Source organism: Podarcis liolepis, assembly GCF_965112155.1.
Source record: "Podarcis liolepis genome assembly, chromosome: 13".
NCBI lineage: Eukaryota > Metazoa > Chordata > Lepidosauria > Squamata > Lacertidae > Podarcis > Podarcis liolepis.
Genome location: NC_139573.1, coordinates 58273924 through 58287316, shown reverse-complemented (window position 1 = coordinate 58287316; position 13393 = coordinate 58273924). Strand labels below are relative to the sequence as shown.

Below are 13393 nucleotides of genomic sequence, written 5' to 3'. Positions count from 1 at the left end.
TTCTGGGTCAGAGCGCCAGAAATAGCGTGTGTGCACGTGCACAAGCACTTCTCAAACCAGGAAGAGAGCACATGCGCACACGCTCCGGCCCATCCTCCAACGGACTGAGCGTCAACCGGCCCATCCTTCAATAAGGTTGCCAACCTCTGGATCAGGTTATAAGTCAGTATCCAAAGCTTACGCCTGGCTGCTGGTAGCAAATGGGTAGCCAGTGCCAATTTTTCCAATTTTTTGTGGTATGCCCTCAGTCAGCAGCTCCACTCTGCAACTTAACCACTGCATTCTGCACTAACGGCAACTTCCAAACACCCATAAGGGCCGCCCCATACAGACTCCATTACAATAACTAGATCTTGAGGTTACCAATGCTTGGATCATTGTAGCAAAGCTATCCCATCAAGAAAGAGCTATACCAGCCCAAGCAGTACAGTGGTACCTTTGGATGCAAACGGGATCCGTTCCGGAGCCCCGTTCACATCCAGACCAGAACGCAACCCGCGTCTGCGCTGTCGCGATTCGCCGCTTCCGCGCATGCAGATGACGTCATTTTGAGCGTCTGCGCATGCACAAGCAGTGAAACCCGGAAGTAACCTGTTCCGTTACATCCAGGTTGCCGTGGAGCGTAACCTGAAAACGCTCAACCTGAAGCGAGTTTACCCCGAGGTATGACTGTACAAGGTGCTCCGAGCCACTGCGGCGACTTGAACACCCTCTCAAGCCACACATCTCTTCCTTCAGAGGGAGTGCAAACCCATCAAGAACAAGTAATTTGCTTGATTACTGGACCAGGAACCATCCTCCCCACGGTCTCTGCATTGCCAGGATTCAACTGCAGTTTGTTGACCTTTATCCAACCCACCATTGTGCCCAGACACTGATTCAGAACTAGCCCAGGCACACCTGACTCAGATATAACAGAGAAACAGAGCTTAGTATCTGCAGCACACTGATGACACCAAGCTCCAAATCCCCTAATGACTGCTCCAAGCACTATGTAAATAAAATGAAGTAAAAATAGTGCCAAAGTAAAGGCTATGCGAAAGATCAAGATGAACATAATCCCTGTGAACCTCTGGCAGTTGCATGCCTAAACAAGCAACATTATCTCCTAACCACAGCATACGACAGATTGACCTTGGGCTAGATACTCCACCAAGTGCCTATTCCCCTCAGATCCTTCTGAAGCATCTCATAGGCTGCAAAGCAGAGCTTTGTTCTCCTGACAGTAGCTTCATTATTTCACAATTAAGCAGAAAGCCAAAAGCACACATCCGCACCCAACAGAATCCGGTAGAGGGGCAACCATCGCAGAACAGAGATGGATAATAACCTACTCAATTGTAACCTAATTCACTTGTAACACATCATATAAATATTATTTTACACACCTTCTGTTATACATCTCTAGATGGCAAGTTAAAGATGAGCTCTTTTCACAGTTTAAATCTTAATTTCACTAGTTGTCTTCATGGAGAAAGAACTTTTTTTTTTTTTTGCACAGCATAAGTGACTTCTAAAACCATGCACCTCAATTATACTTTTCATGCCACACTGATCAAAAACAACTGACTGGCATAAAGGCCTATAAGAAATAAACAGTGATGCAAACTCTTGAGGCTGCTCCCCTCAAATTAGACGTGGTCTGGGAGGGGCTGAGCAAAACACCGCTGGAACGAATCTGTTTGGAAAGGAAAAGACTCTAGTACAATTATTACATTACATTACATTACATTACGCCCTATCCAAAGGAGACTTGTAGGCACTATAAATACATTTCACATGAACAATGATGTTTATCAACTCAAGATAAAAAAATTAAAGAGACAAGACTACCTAAATACCTAATCTGACACATAAACACAGCCATTTTCAGTTTTCAGCCATTTATAAATTGCACCCTTGAAGAAAACATGGAACAAGAAAGCACCAGTCAAGGAAACTGACACAGCCTCTTAAAGGCCATTTCAGAGTGGAAGCTGGATTGCAAGACCAGCTCTTTTGACAATAAAGGATTCTATGCAGCAATGGGGATTGGCCTGTGGAGGAAGATGCATATAGCTGGGAGAGCAATATACTTTAGACCACCTTAAAGTATAAAAGTTAAAAGCTGCAAATCAGCAAAAAGCACCTCTAAGAACACTGATCTACTAAAAAGAAATCAATGCAAATGTGCCCAAGTTACTAATACATTATTTTTCTTTCACTGTCAAACTTTAGATTGTAAGTGTCCTGGGACAGGGTCTGTTCAGGCCCCGTTTTCTTCCTCTCCCTTTTTTGCAGGCACTCTGAAGATATAAGAGCTGCCTTGCTGGATCAGGTCAAAGTTCTACCTAGCCTGGCTAGTTACTCACAGGAAAGCAAAAAGCACAGGGATAAGTGACATACGGTATGCATCTCCTATTTCTTTCTGTCATAAACCAGAACTGAAGACGCTTCTAAAAAGCATCCCAAATACAGTAGCTTAACTTGTAACTTGTTTGTTATGACAATACACACTACAGAGCCAGGGGATTCACGCCATTTGTCACATTCCCAACCAAAGTCAACAATGTCTTCCCCTTGACACAGTCAGTTTCCATGGTGCTACCACCATACAATTGGAGGCTGGAGTTGGCACACCATTGATACGAGAGGTTTTCTAAAATTACCATACCCTGGATAATTGTAAACTCCCTAACTGGTTTGACTAGAAAAACTGGCGTGTCTTTCCTATGCATTTATACGTGGGTCCCTAATCTTTGCCTGTTCAGTTTAACAGGTGATTTAACACCACCCTAGTGAGCAAATTACTATTTATGTGGCAAAATCAGTGCATGGTTCTTCACAGAGAAATGAAAACTTATATATAAGATAACAGATGCTCTAGAGCAGTTAGGGGGATCAATCATAGAATCATAGAATAGAATCATAGAATCATAGAATCATAGAGTTGGAAGAGACCACAAGGGCCATCGAGTCCAACCCCCTGCCAAGCAGGAAACACCATCAGAGCACTCCTGACATATGGTTTTCAAGCCTCTGCATAAAGATCTCCAAAGAAGGAGACTCCACCACACTCCTTGGCAGCAAATTCCACTGTCGAACAGCTCTTACTGTCAGGAAGTTCTTCCTAATGTTTAGGTGGAATCTTCTTTCTTGTAGTTTGGATCCATTGCTCCGTGTCCGCTTCTCTGGAGCAGCAGAAAACAACCTTTCTCCCTCCTCTATGTGACATCCTTTTATATATTTGAACATGGCTATCATATCACCCCTTAACCTTCTCTTCTCCAGGCTAAACATGCCCAGCTCCCTTAGCCGTTCCTCATAAGGCATCGTTTCCAGGCCTTTGACCATTTTGGTTGCCCTCCTCTGGACACGTTCCAGTTTGTCAGTGTCCTTCTTGAATTGTGGTACCCAGAACTGGACACAGTACTCCAGGTGAGGTCTGACCAGAGCAGAATACAGTGGCACTATTACTTCCCTTGATCTAGATTTTATACTCCTATTGATGCAGCCCAGAATTGCATTGGCTTTTTTAGCTGCCGCGTCACACTGTTGGCTCATGTCAAGTTTGTGGTCAACCAAGACTCCTAGATCCTTTTCACATGTACTGCTCTCAAGCCAGGTGTCACCCATCTTGTATTTGTGCCTCTCATTTTTTTTGCCCAAGTGCAATACTTTACATTTCTCCCTGTTAAAATTCATCTTGTTTGCTTTTGCCCAGTTCTCTAATCTGTCAAGGTCGTTTTGAAGTGTGATCCTGTCCTCTGGGGTGTTAGCCACCCCTCCCAGTTTGGTGTCATCTGCAAATTTGATCAGGATGCCCTTGAGTCCATCATCCAAGTCGTTGATAAAGATGTTGAATAAGACCGGGCCCAAGACAGAACCCTGTGGCACCCCACTAGTCACTCTTCTCCAGGATGAAGAGGAACCATTGATGAGCACCCTTTGGGTTCGGTCAGTCAGCCAGTTACAAATCCACTGAGTGGTAGCATAGTCAAGACCGCATTTTACCAGCTTCTTTACAAGAATATCATGGGGCACCTTGTCAAATGCCTTGCTGAAATCAAGGTAGGCTACATCCACTGCGTTCCCTTCATCTACCAGGCTTGTAATTCTGTCAAAAAACGAGATCAGGTTAGTCTGACATGACTTATTTTTCAGAAATCCATGCTGACTATTGGTGATCACAGCATTCCTTTCTAGGTGCTCACAGACTGTTTGCTTAATGATCTGCTCCAGAATCTTCCCTGGTATTGATGTCAGACTGACTGGGCGGTAATTATTTGGGTCCTCTCTTTTCCCCTTTTTGAAAATAGGGACAACATTTGCCCTCCTCCAGTCTGCCGGGACTTCGCCTGTTCTCCAGGAATTCTCAAAGATGACTGCCAGTGGTTCTGAGATCACATCTGCCAGTTCTTTTAATACTCTTGGATGCAGTTCATCTGGCCCTGGAGACTTGAATACATCTAAACTAGCCAAGTATTCTTGTACTATCTCCTTAGTTATTCTGGGCTGTGTTTCCTTTGCTGAATCATTTGCTCCAAATTCTTCAGGTCGGGCATTGTTTTCTTTATCGGAGAAGACTGAGGCAAAGAAGGCATTGAGGAGTTCAGCCCTTTCTGTGTCCCCTGTTTGCATTTCACCATCTTCTCCTCTGAGTGACCCCACTGTTTCTTTGTTCTTCCTTTTGCTACGAACATACCCATAAAAGCCTTTTTTGTTGCTTTTAACCTCTCTAGCAAGCCTGAGTTCATTCTGTGCTTTAGCTTTTCTGACTTTGTGTCTACACGTGCTGGCTATTTGTTTGAATTCCTCTTTGGTGGTTTCCCCCCTTTTCCATTTTTTGTACACATCCTTTTTTAATCTTAACTCAGTTAAAAGTTCTTTAGATAGCCACCCTGGCTTCTTTAAGCAACTTCCATGTTTCCGTCTCATTGGTATTGCCTGACCTTGTGCTTTTACTATCTCCCTCTTAACAAACTCCCAGCCATCATGAACTCCCTTTCCTTTTAGTATTACTGTCCATGGGATCTCACCCAGCACTTCCCTAAGTTTTATGAAGTCGGCTTTCTTAAAGTCAAGAAATTGAGTCCTAGTATGCTTGGCTGCTCCTTTCCTCTGTATAGTAAACTTCAGAAGAGCATGATCACTCGCGCCTAATGATCCTTCCACTTCTACCCCACTAACCAGCTCATCAACATTGGTTAGGACCAGATCTAAAATGGCTGTTCCTCTTGTTGCTTCTCCCGCTTTCTGGACAATGAAGTTGTCTGCAAGGCCAGTGAGGAATCTGTTTGACCTTATGCTCTTGGCTGAGTTTGACATCCAACAAATATCCGGGTAATTGAAGTCCCCCATTACTACTATCTCCCTTCCTTTTGCATGCTTGGCCATCTGTTCCAGGAAGGCATCATCTATGTCCTCCGTTTGGCTTGGGGATCTATAGTAAACTCCCACAATGAGGTCTCTGTTATTCTTCTCTCCCTTAATTTTGACCCAAATGCTCTCACTTTGGCTTTGAGGTTCTAAATCTTGGACTTCTTCACAGGTATACACAACCCTGACATATAATGCCACTCCTCCTCCTTTCTTGTCTGGTCTGTTTCTCTGAAATAGATTGTATCCCCCCATTATTACATTCCAATCATGGGACTTATCCCACCAGGTTTCAGTGATGCCTATTATGTCATATTTAGTTTGCTGTACCAAGAGCTCAAGCTCATCTTGTTTATTTCCCATGCTTTGTGCATTAGTGTACAGACATTGAAGTCCATTAATCATTCCCCCGTGTCTCTTATTTAAGGATTTTTTCCTCCCACCACTAGGTCTGCGTTTTGCTTGCTCCATTTGGTCTATGACATTTGGATGATCATCTTCATCAATTGATAGACTCCTACCTTCAGGAGCACTGTCTCCCTCCCCCACATTAGTCAGTTTAAAGCCCTCCTGATGAGGTTTCTGAGATTTTTGGCAAAAACATTTCTCCCAACCGTTGTGAGGTGCAGCCCATCGCTTGCCAGAAGTCCATCTTCAAGAAACTGCAGTCCGTGATCTAAGAATCCAAACCGTTCCTGTTTACACCATTTGCGAAGTCAGCTGTTCACTTCCACTATTTTTCCCTCTCTCCCTGGGCCACGTCGTTTAACTGGGAGGACAGATGAGATGACAATTTGTGCATTTAGTTGCTTCAATTTCCTGCCGAGAGCCTCGTAGTCTCTTTTGATTTTCTGGAGGCTATTGCTTGCAGTGTCATTGGTTCCCACATGAACCAAGAGGAAGGGGTATTTGTCAGTGGGTTTTATGATTCCTTGCAGTCGTTCAGTTACATCTTTGTATCTTAGCCCCGGGGAGACAGCACACTTCCCGAGACATCTTGTCAGGCCCACAGATCACTGCTTCTGTTCCCCTCAGTAGGGAATCCCCTATCACCACTACACACCTCCTCTTAGGTTTGGTCGGGGTTCTTCCGTGAGCTGTCCGTTCCAAGATCGCCTGCACATTCCCTGAGGACTGACTTTGCTGCTCGTCTTCATATACCTGATCGACTGTAATGAGGGAGAGATCCTCAAATGGAGTCTGCTCTTCGTCTTCCATGCTAGGGGAGAGGACCTCAAAGCGATTGTGTATTTCTAAACAATCAGAGCGAACCCTGGGCCTCCTACTTCTTTGAGTCACGTTTCTCCATATATCTGGCTCCTGTGTTGGTGAACTAGCCTCCTTCTCAGGGGAGTCCCCTGTCTCCTCCTTGGTGGAGACGGTGTGCTCTGTTGCTTCCAAGAAGAGCTCCAGCTCTCTAATTCTTTGGAGCGTAGCTACACGTTCCTCCAGTTGCTGGACTTTGTCTTTTAAGAGGGCAATCAACATGCAATTGCTGCAGGTAAAGCTGCCTGCAACCTTTGGCAAGATGGCAAACATTGCGCAGGAACCGCAGGCGACTGCAGCTGTTCCCTCCCCTTCCATCTTGAGAACGTGTCGTTGGGGGGTGGCTACAGCGGTCCTCCATTATAAAAAGCATGAAGACAGGACAAATAACTCCCCCCCAAAAAAAACCTAGGTCTCCCCCAACAAACGTTTGAGACTAGCTCCCCTAAATCTAAAAGATGGATCAAACTGCGCCGCTAGGCGCGCACCGCTGCCCTGCAAGCTCTGATAAGCTCCTCCCACAGCTAATCACCTGACTCAACAGAAACCCTGCCCCCTCTGACCTTTGCACAGGGAAAACAGCTAATCAGCCACAAAGAAACACACAAGAAAACCCTTTTTGCTCCTTCTTCAACTGCTGCCCTGCAAGATGCTCATTAAGTGGCAAAAACAATCAGTGTGGCTTGAAAAGTCAGGGGGAAACTTATTTGTGCATCACAAAATGCAGTGTCCAATTTTAAAAAATCTTCTGCCAAATCAAGCTGTCCAGGCGTGTAAGATTTAGAAACCATATTTTAATTAATATAGCCAGGCTACCATTGTTTGTTAGTGTATCCACCCACAACCTAGTCCAGATGTTTTGGAATACAACTCCCATCAACTCCAGTCATAACTGCTGCGCCGGGAGTCCAAAACATCTGGAGGATATGAGGTTGTGGCTGGATGCACTAGTGATATTGTGTGAATGAAGTTGTTAAAGCAGCTGAAATAGCCTTATCATGAAAATATCACTCCTGATCTTGTGGTGTTTAGTGTCACTGGCTTTGGCCGCAATAAAACTTGACTTGACTTGAAAATATCACTCATCTGCCAATTACCAATTAACTTTAGAAGAAGTTGGCAGTAACACAAAACAGCAATTCCAGCCAGGTAGGGAAGATCTCCTCACTAGCAGCTCCATTTTTTGTCATGATCAACCCCTACAGAACAGGTGGTTGCATTCATTTAATATGTTGAAAAGAGCCAAGAAAAATTGTCGCTCTATAAGCAAGGACCGTTTGTGATATTATCATGGGTTGCACCAGCTGTCTGATACGTCACATTTATCAACTGTAAAGTTAACTTTTTTCACTCTATTCTCACACTCACATTATTTAATTTGTATTTTGATCAACTTGATGTGTTGTGATATTTCTAATTTTCTGTTGTCTTTTCATCAAATGTACTACCTACTGGTATGACCCAGAATGCCAGAGAAACAGTGCTGGACATCCTCTTAGCCTAAAGGCCTGCTCTGTAAAGCAAAAAATGGGTGAGGTATAAATAATAAATTATTATTATCATTATTATTATTATTATTATTATTATTATTATTCCAATGAGGGCCCTCAATTAAGCAGCTGCAGGGGTCAAGAACAAACCAGGAACTCTTGTAGTCTTGTCTCTATTTTCCCAGGTATTCTCTTCATTCACTAATATTTTAACTGAGGCTGCAACCCTAACTACAATTACGTGGGAGTAAGTTCACTGGGACTTACTTCTGTGAGAATATGCATCGGATTGCACAGCCAATGCGTCTCCTCTGCTCCAGACTTCCCTTCCTTCCACTTCCTCTCTTTTCCTCATGCATTTGGTTACTTAGATGGTTTAAGTCCGCAGGCACATTCTTGTGATTTGTCCACCCTATGTCATATTTATTCTTCACCACTTTGCTTTAGGAAATAATATTTGCACACAGCTCAGGTAGTACGTATCATGTTGCAAGAGACTCTGAGGGGCACCTTTTGAATTATGGTGCAGTTGCTTGGGGGACAAAAACTTCTTGGTTCAGGCCTGTACACACGACTTTTTAAAAGAGTGCTGCCTACAGCTGCTGAGAGTAATGGATCATTGCCATAGAAACATTAGCTACCCTTTTTCTCGCAATGAAATTTTCTCATAATTGTCACCAATAAAAAGTCATGTTTAACGGATCAATAACCATATGTTGCAATCCCTGAATAGCAATGCCAACTTCACTTAATGATTGCACTCGCCAGATTAATTTGAACAGAATTGTATGATCCAAAGTACCTGGAAGAGAGAGATACTCAAGATCATTCACACATTAAATCATCATTAGAGACACTGAGGTTGAGAGATCAAACTTGAAAGATTATGAACTGGATACCATGTGGTACACTGATTAAGTCTGCATCCTGCCATCTGTCAAAGACTTGTCCTAATCCTACTTTAAACATGGAAAATACAAAACTTTCTTCAAGCCAGACGTCAGGAAAGCACCTGTCCTTCCAGATTAAATTGCTCAGTTTATCACACAACAGGCACAATCCCCAATGGGATTTGCAGAGACTGTTTGCCTCTGCAAACTGAACATGTCATGCAAATAGGGACATAAAGGCAGATTTGACAATCTGAGGGAAATGTTTAACCCGCAAAACCAGAACATTTGCAGGATACCCAGTAGCTGGTCATTTTAATGAATACTTTGTATTGCAGAAGGTTGACTGGATAACTCTTGTGGTCCCTTCCAACTCTACAATTCTTTTTTTTCTTTTTTTAGCAATTTCAATATAACAAAATATCAAAACATATCCTATTCATTATTCCCCCCCCCCTTCAACTCTACAAATCTATGGGGTACAACACTTCCACAGTCAAAGATGACATGACCCGTAGGCAGTTCTCAGAGGAATGGGAACTAGAACCTCCAATGCCAGCACAAGGAGCCCACCCTAGTCCTTGGGGGCACATTTTCTGACAGGGCAGAGCAGGCAGGAGGCTGAGGCTGCTGACACATGGAGGCTATCTACCCATTTGCTAAGCAAAGGATGCTGCTGTAGCTGCCACAAAGCAAAACACATTTTGCACAGATGCAGCCAGCAGAAACAGAGCTGGGCTCCTCAGGTTGAAATCATAGAACTGTAGGATTGGAAGGGACCCAAATGGTCATCTAGTCCAACCCCCTGCAATGCAAGAATCACAGTGCTAAATGGGCTTCAAATGCTTATATTTGTTTTCCTAACTGCTATGAGAGACATGTCATTAACATCCCTGTTTCACAGTTGAAAGTAAATTCTATTAATTTCAGTAGGATTTTCTTCCAGGTCAATGTGCTTAACACTGGGGCATTAAACTAAGAAGTTTCGAATATCCCAGCACTCTTCCATAATATCATATCAGATACAGAAAATCAGTATTTCAAATATTCAGTAACACCAGATGCCTGATGCAGTACAGTCTATCAACAGTGTCTAGAGAACTGCTAAGAAATGACAGAGATTCAGTGAATCCACAGCTAAGAAATGATTTGACTGTCAGGTGCCTCAGAACCAAATTAACTGTGCCATCAATAGAATCAAGCTCATGCTCCCTTTGGAGTCAACTTTATCTTTCAACTTTCAGGTTACAGGCAGAACACACACCATTGTGGATGCCTGTGGAACTAGCACTAAGGTTAATGCCACAAAGGAGACCCTAATTTGCCAACCTGGTGCCCTTCCGATGTTTCGGACTGAAACTCTTGACAACCTCATCATAGGGCCATGCTGGCTGGGGCTGATGGGAATTGTAGTCCAAAACACCTTCAGGAGACCAGGTTAGCAAAGGCTGCCCTAATTCAAAGCATCTGTCCTGAAAGAAGTTCAGCTGAAATAGGATGTCTAAAGTGTTCATCATTTAGTCACACTATTACTGCTTCCAGTAAAAAACACAATCCTACAATATCCCTTATCAAAAAAAAAAAAACCTACAAAAGTAATAACATCATTAATCTGTCAACTAAGTTGCTTTTAAATGAGAAATGGATATTGATTCAAATGTGTCCAAAGCTGAAGAAGTCTTTCCATTCACATGACCACTCTCCAACTACACCACACTGCCAAAACTTTTTATTAAACACTTTGTCTGAATAATAAAAAATAGACCCAGATTCATTTTACAACCCTACTATCAGCACAGGACATACCACAATAAGGGACTACCCCCTTCCCCAAATTAATTTCTTTTATAATACCACAAGTCAAAAATTAGATCCCTCCAACTAGCCAGCCCCTGGCCTTTGCTCTGGGAGATGCACAGAAGCCCAATAATCCCCTCATGTACATTACATGAAGGGAAGGGATGCCGACTTCCCATTTGCACCCCCTCCCAGTTTACAAGTGCACAGCAGTTTCCTCCAGTCTGCCCTCCCTGAGACACACACTCTATGTAGGAAATAAATGAATAATCTCTGAAGGAGAGAGAGGACAAACAATGACATTAGCATAACTCAACTAAACATAATCATCTCAAATGCAGTAAGACAAATTACGGATGTCAGAATCACTTAATTATCCCATGGGGCTTTAATGAGGTTTAAATACTATGATTTAGCTATGCAGAAGGAAGAAACTCTGGAAATAGCATAATGTGATTTTTTTTTTTTAGGGTAGGCATGATCAAGATGAAGCGGATTTCTTTTTGTTTTTAGTCAGAGCAACCCAATTTTGGAACAAGCCAAGCCAAGCTGCCTGGCTGATAAGGATCCTGCTCTGTCCTCCTGGCAGCTAACTAATGAGGGGGAGAAATGGGTCTGGGAAATGGGTGAAGAACAAGGAACTCGACCTGGCTCCAGCCCCTGTTGCTATTTTTCCTCTGTCAGCTTTGGCCTTTAATCCCATCAAAAGGGTCCGGCTTATTGGACGCTAAAAAGGGAGAGCCCATTACACGCAGCAAAAACAAGGGAAGGGGAGGGAGGGAGGAAGGAAGGAAGTAAAAATCACTCCAGGGAGTTTTAGACCTAAAAGAGGAGGCTCCCTTTCCTTCTTTCAAGCTTGCCTGGAGGTCTCTTCCACCCACCCACCCGCCCGCATGCCCTCCCACCCCATCCTTCCATGCTCTTCTTCCTGCAAGAAAGCAAAGCAGGCGCTGACCCCCGACCTCTTTGCACGGCTGGAGGGTTTCGCAGGCAGGCGCTCTCCTCTGCCGCCTTCTCCCCAAGCTGTTGCAGAGGCGCAGGACCGAGGCGACGGGAAACAAAAAAGCAGGGCAAGGGTAGGGGGCACACAAAGCAGAAGGGGCTGCTGTTGCCAGGCAGGAAAGGAGGGGAGGGGGAGGCTCCGTGTCAGGAGGAATCTGGGGACACAGCCCTCCCCTTGGGAAAGTGCCGCCTGCACACATATAGACCCCAAGGAAGAAAGTGCGGGGTGTCCGGAAGAGAAGGTGGCTTGGGAAGAGGCTGCGAAGCGGGAGAGGAGTTGGGGGGGGGCGCATCCCGCAGATCTGAGGAAAGGAGGAAAAGCAAACGAGGAGACCGAAGAGGACGCGGGGGGGGGGCAGGGTCACAGGTGCCCAGGAAAGTCGGGAGGCGATCGGAAGTGATTTGCGGGGGGGGGGGGCTGCCCCGAGGAAGAGGCTTGTCTTTCGCTCGCACAAGGGGGAGACTTTGGCTGCCTTCTTGGGGAGGAGGGGCAGCGGCTGGTCCCGGAGGTGGAAAAGGATCGGGGGGGGGGCAAAGAGAGAGAGAGAGAGAGAGACCCGACTCCTCCTCCGTGCGAAGCACCTTTCTTGGGGGAGGGGGCGCCCCCTCCTCGTGAGGAGATTTGGGGAGATGCGATAGACCGAAGGAAACTGGCCGGGGGCGTCGCTGCTCCCCCCCCCAGCTGCATTTGGGGGAAGGGGGTCCCCAGAGGGAGGGGCCACACAATACCACCCCGTAGTCCTCACCTGGGTCCGACGGCGGTGGCGCGTGCGCGCGTGCTCCGTCCTGCCCGCCGCGCTCGGCTCCCCGTCTCTCTCTCTGGGCGTCGGGGGCGCGCGGCGCAGCCCAGCTCGCTTGGCCCGGGCGCCAGGGGCGGGGCTTGCAGAAGGGGGAGGGGCCTGCGCACCTTCATGGGCGGGGCAGGAGGAAGCGCCTCTGTTGCCATGGGGACCGCGCAGGCCGCGGGCGGAGGAGGCGGGGAGGGAAGCGCCTCCCTTAAAGGGGGAATTAAGGTATAATTGCATAACGTTTCTCTGCCGCGCGACTGCGTGTCGAAGGGGCTCCTGGCCCAGAGTTCAGCCTCAAGTATTGTGTTAAAATTGAGTTGTATTGGAAGTGAAATTCTAGGATTATGAAAAACAATAATAAAAATTGGGATTTTTATTATAAAATATAAGACTTCTTCCCACACACAATTTCTCTTTTTGAAATAATTTGTATTGTTTTTACAAAGTAAATCAAACGATTAACTTTTTTTAAAAAAATAGTAAAAATAAAACAAGATTTTTCCAAATCTTAGGACCTCCCTCCTCCCCTCTGTGGGTTTAAATGTCTATGTCAACTGCATATTATAGTTCACCCGAATTACAGTCCTCCAATATATCCAAAGTATAACACTTCAAGAGTAATTCAAAGCCTGCCAAAGCGTTCAAGTGTTTACAATGTTCTTTTAAATACAATCTGTATTTGTCCTGGGATGCGGCTGGCGCTGTGGGTTAAACCACAGAGCCTAGGACTTTTCAATCAGAAGGTCGGCTGTTTGAATCCCCGCGATGGGGTGAGTTCCCGTTGCTCGGTCCCTGCTCCTGC

The 13393-nt window shown here is 45.2% G+C and overlaps 1 protein-coding gene across 5 annotated transcripts in view; it reads right to left on the bottom strand.

Moving 5' to 3' along the window:
* KIAA1671 overlaps positions 1-12683 on the bottom strand; it is a 128709-nt gene extending 116026 nt beyond the window's left edge. For 4 of the 5 annotated variants that reach the window (XM_083470902.1, XM_083470905.1, XM_083470906.1 and 1 more), the window contains exon 1: positions 12550-12669. The gene's annotated coding sequence lies outside the window, so the exon portion shown is untranslated. Of the gene's footprint in view, positions 1-12549 lie in introns of all 5 variants that reach the window. The other variant, XR_014518412.1, reaches the window with a different exon arrangement.
* Positions 12684-13393: the final 710 nt, after the last annotated feature.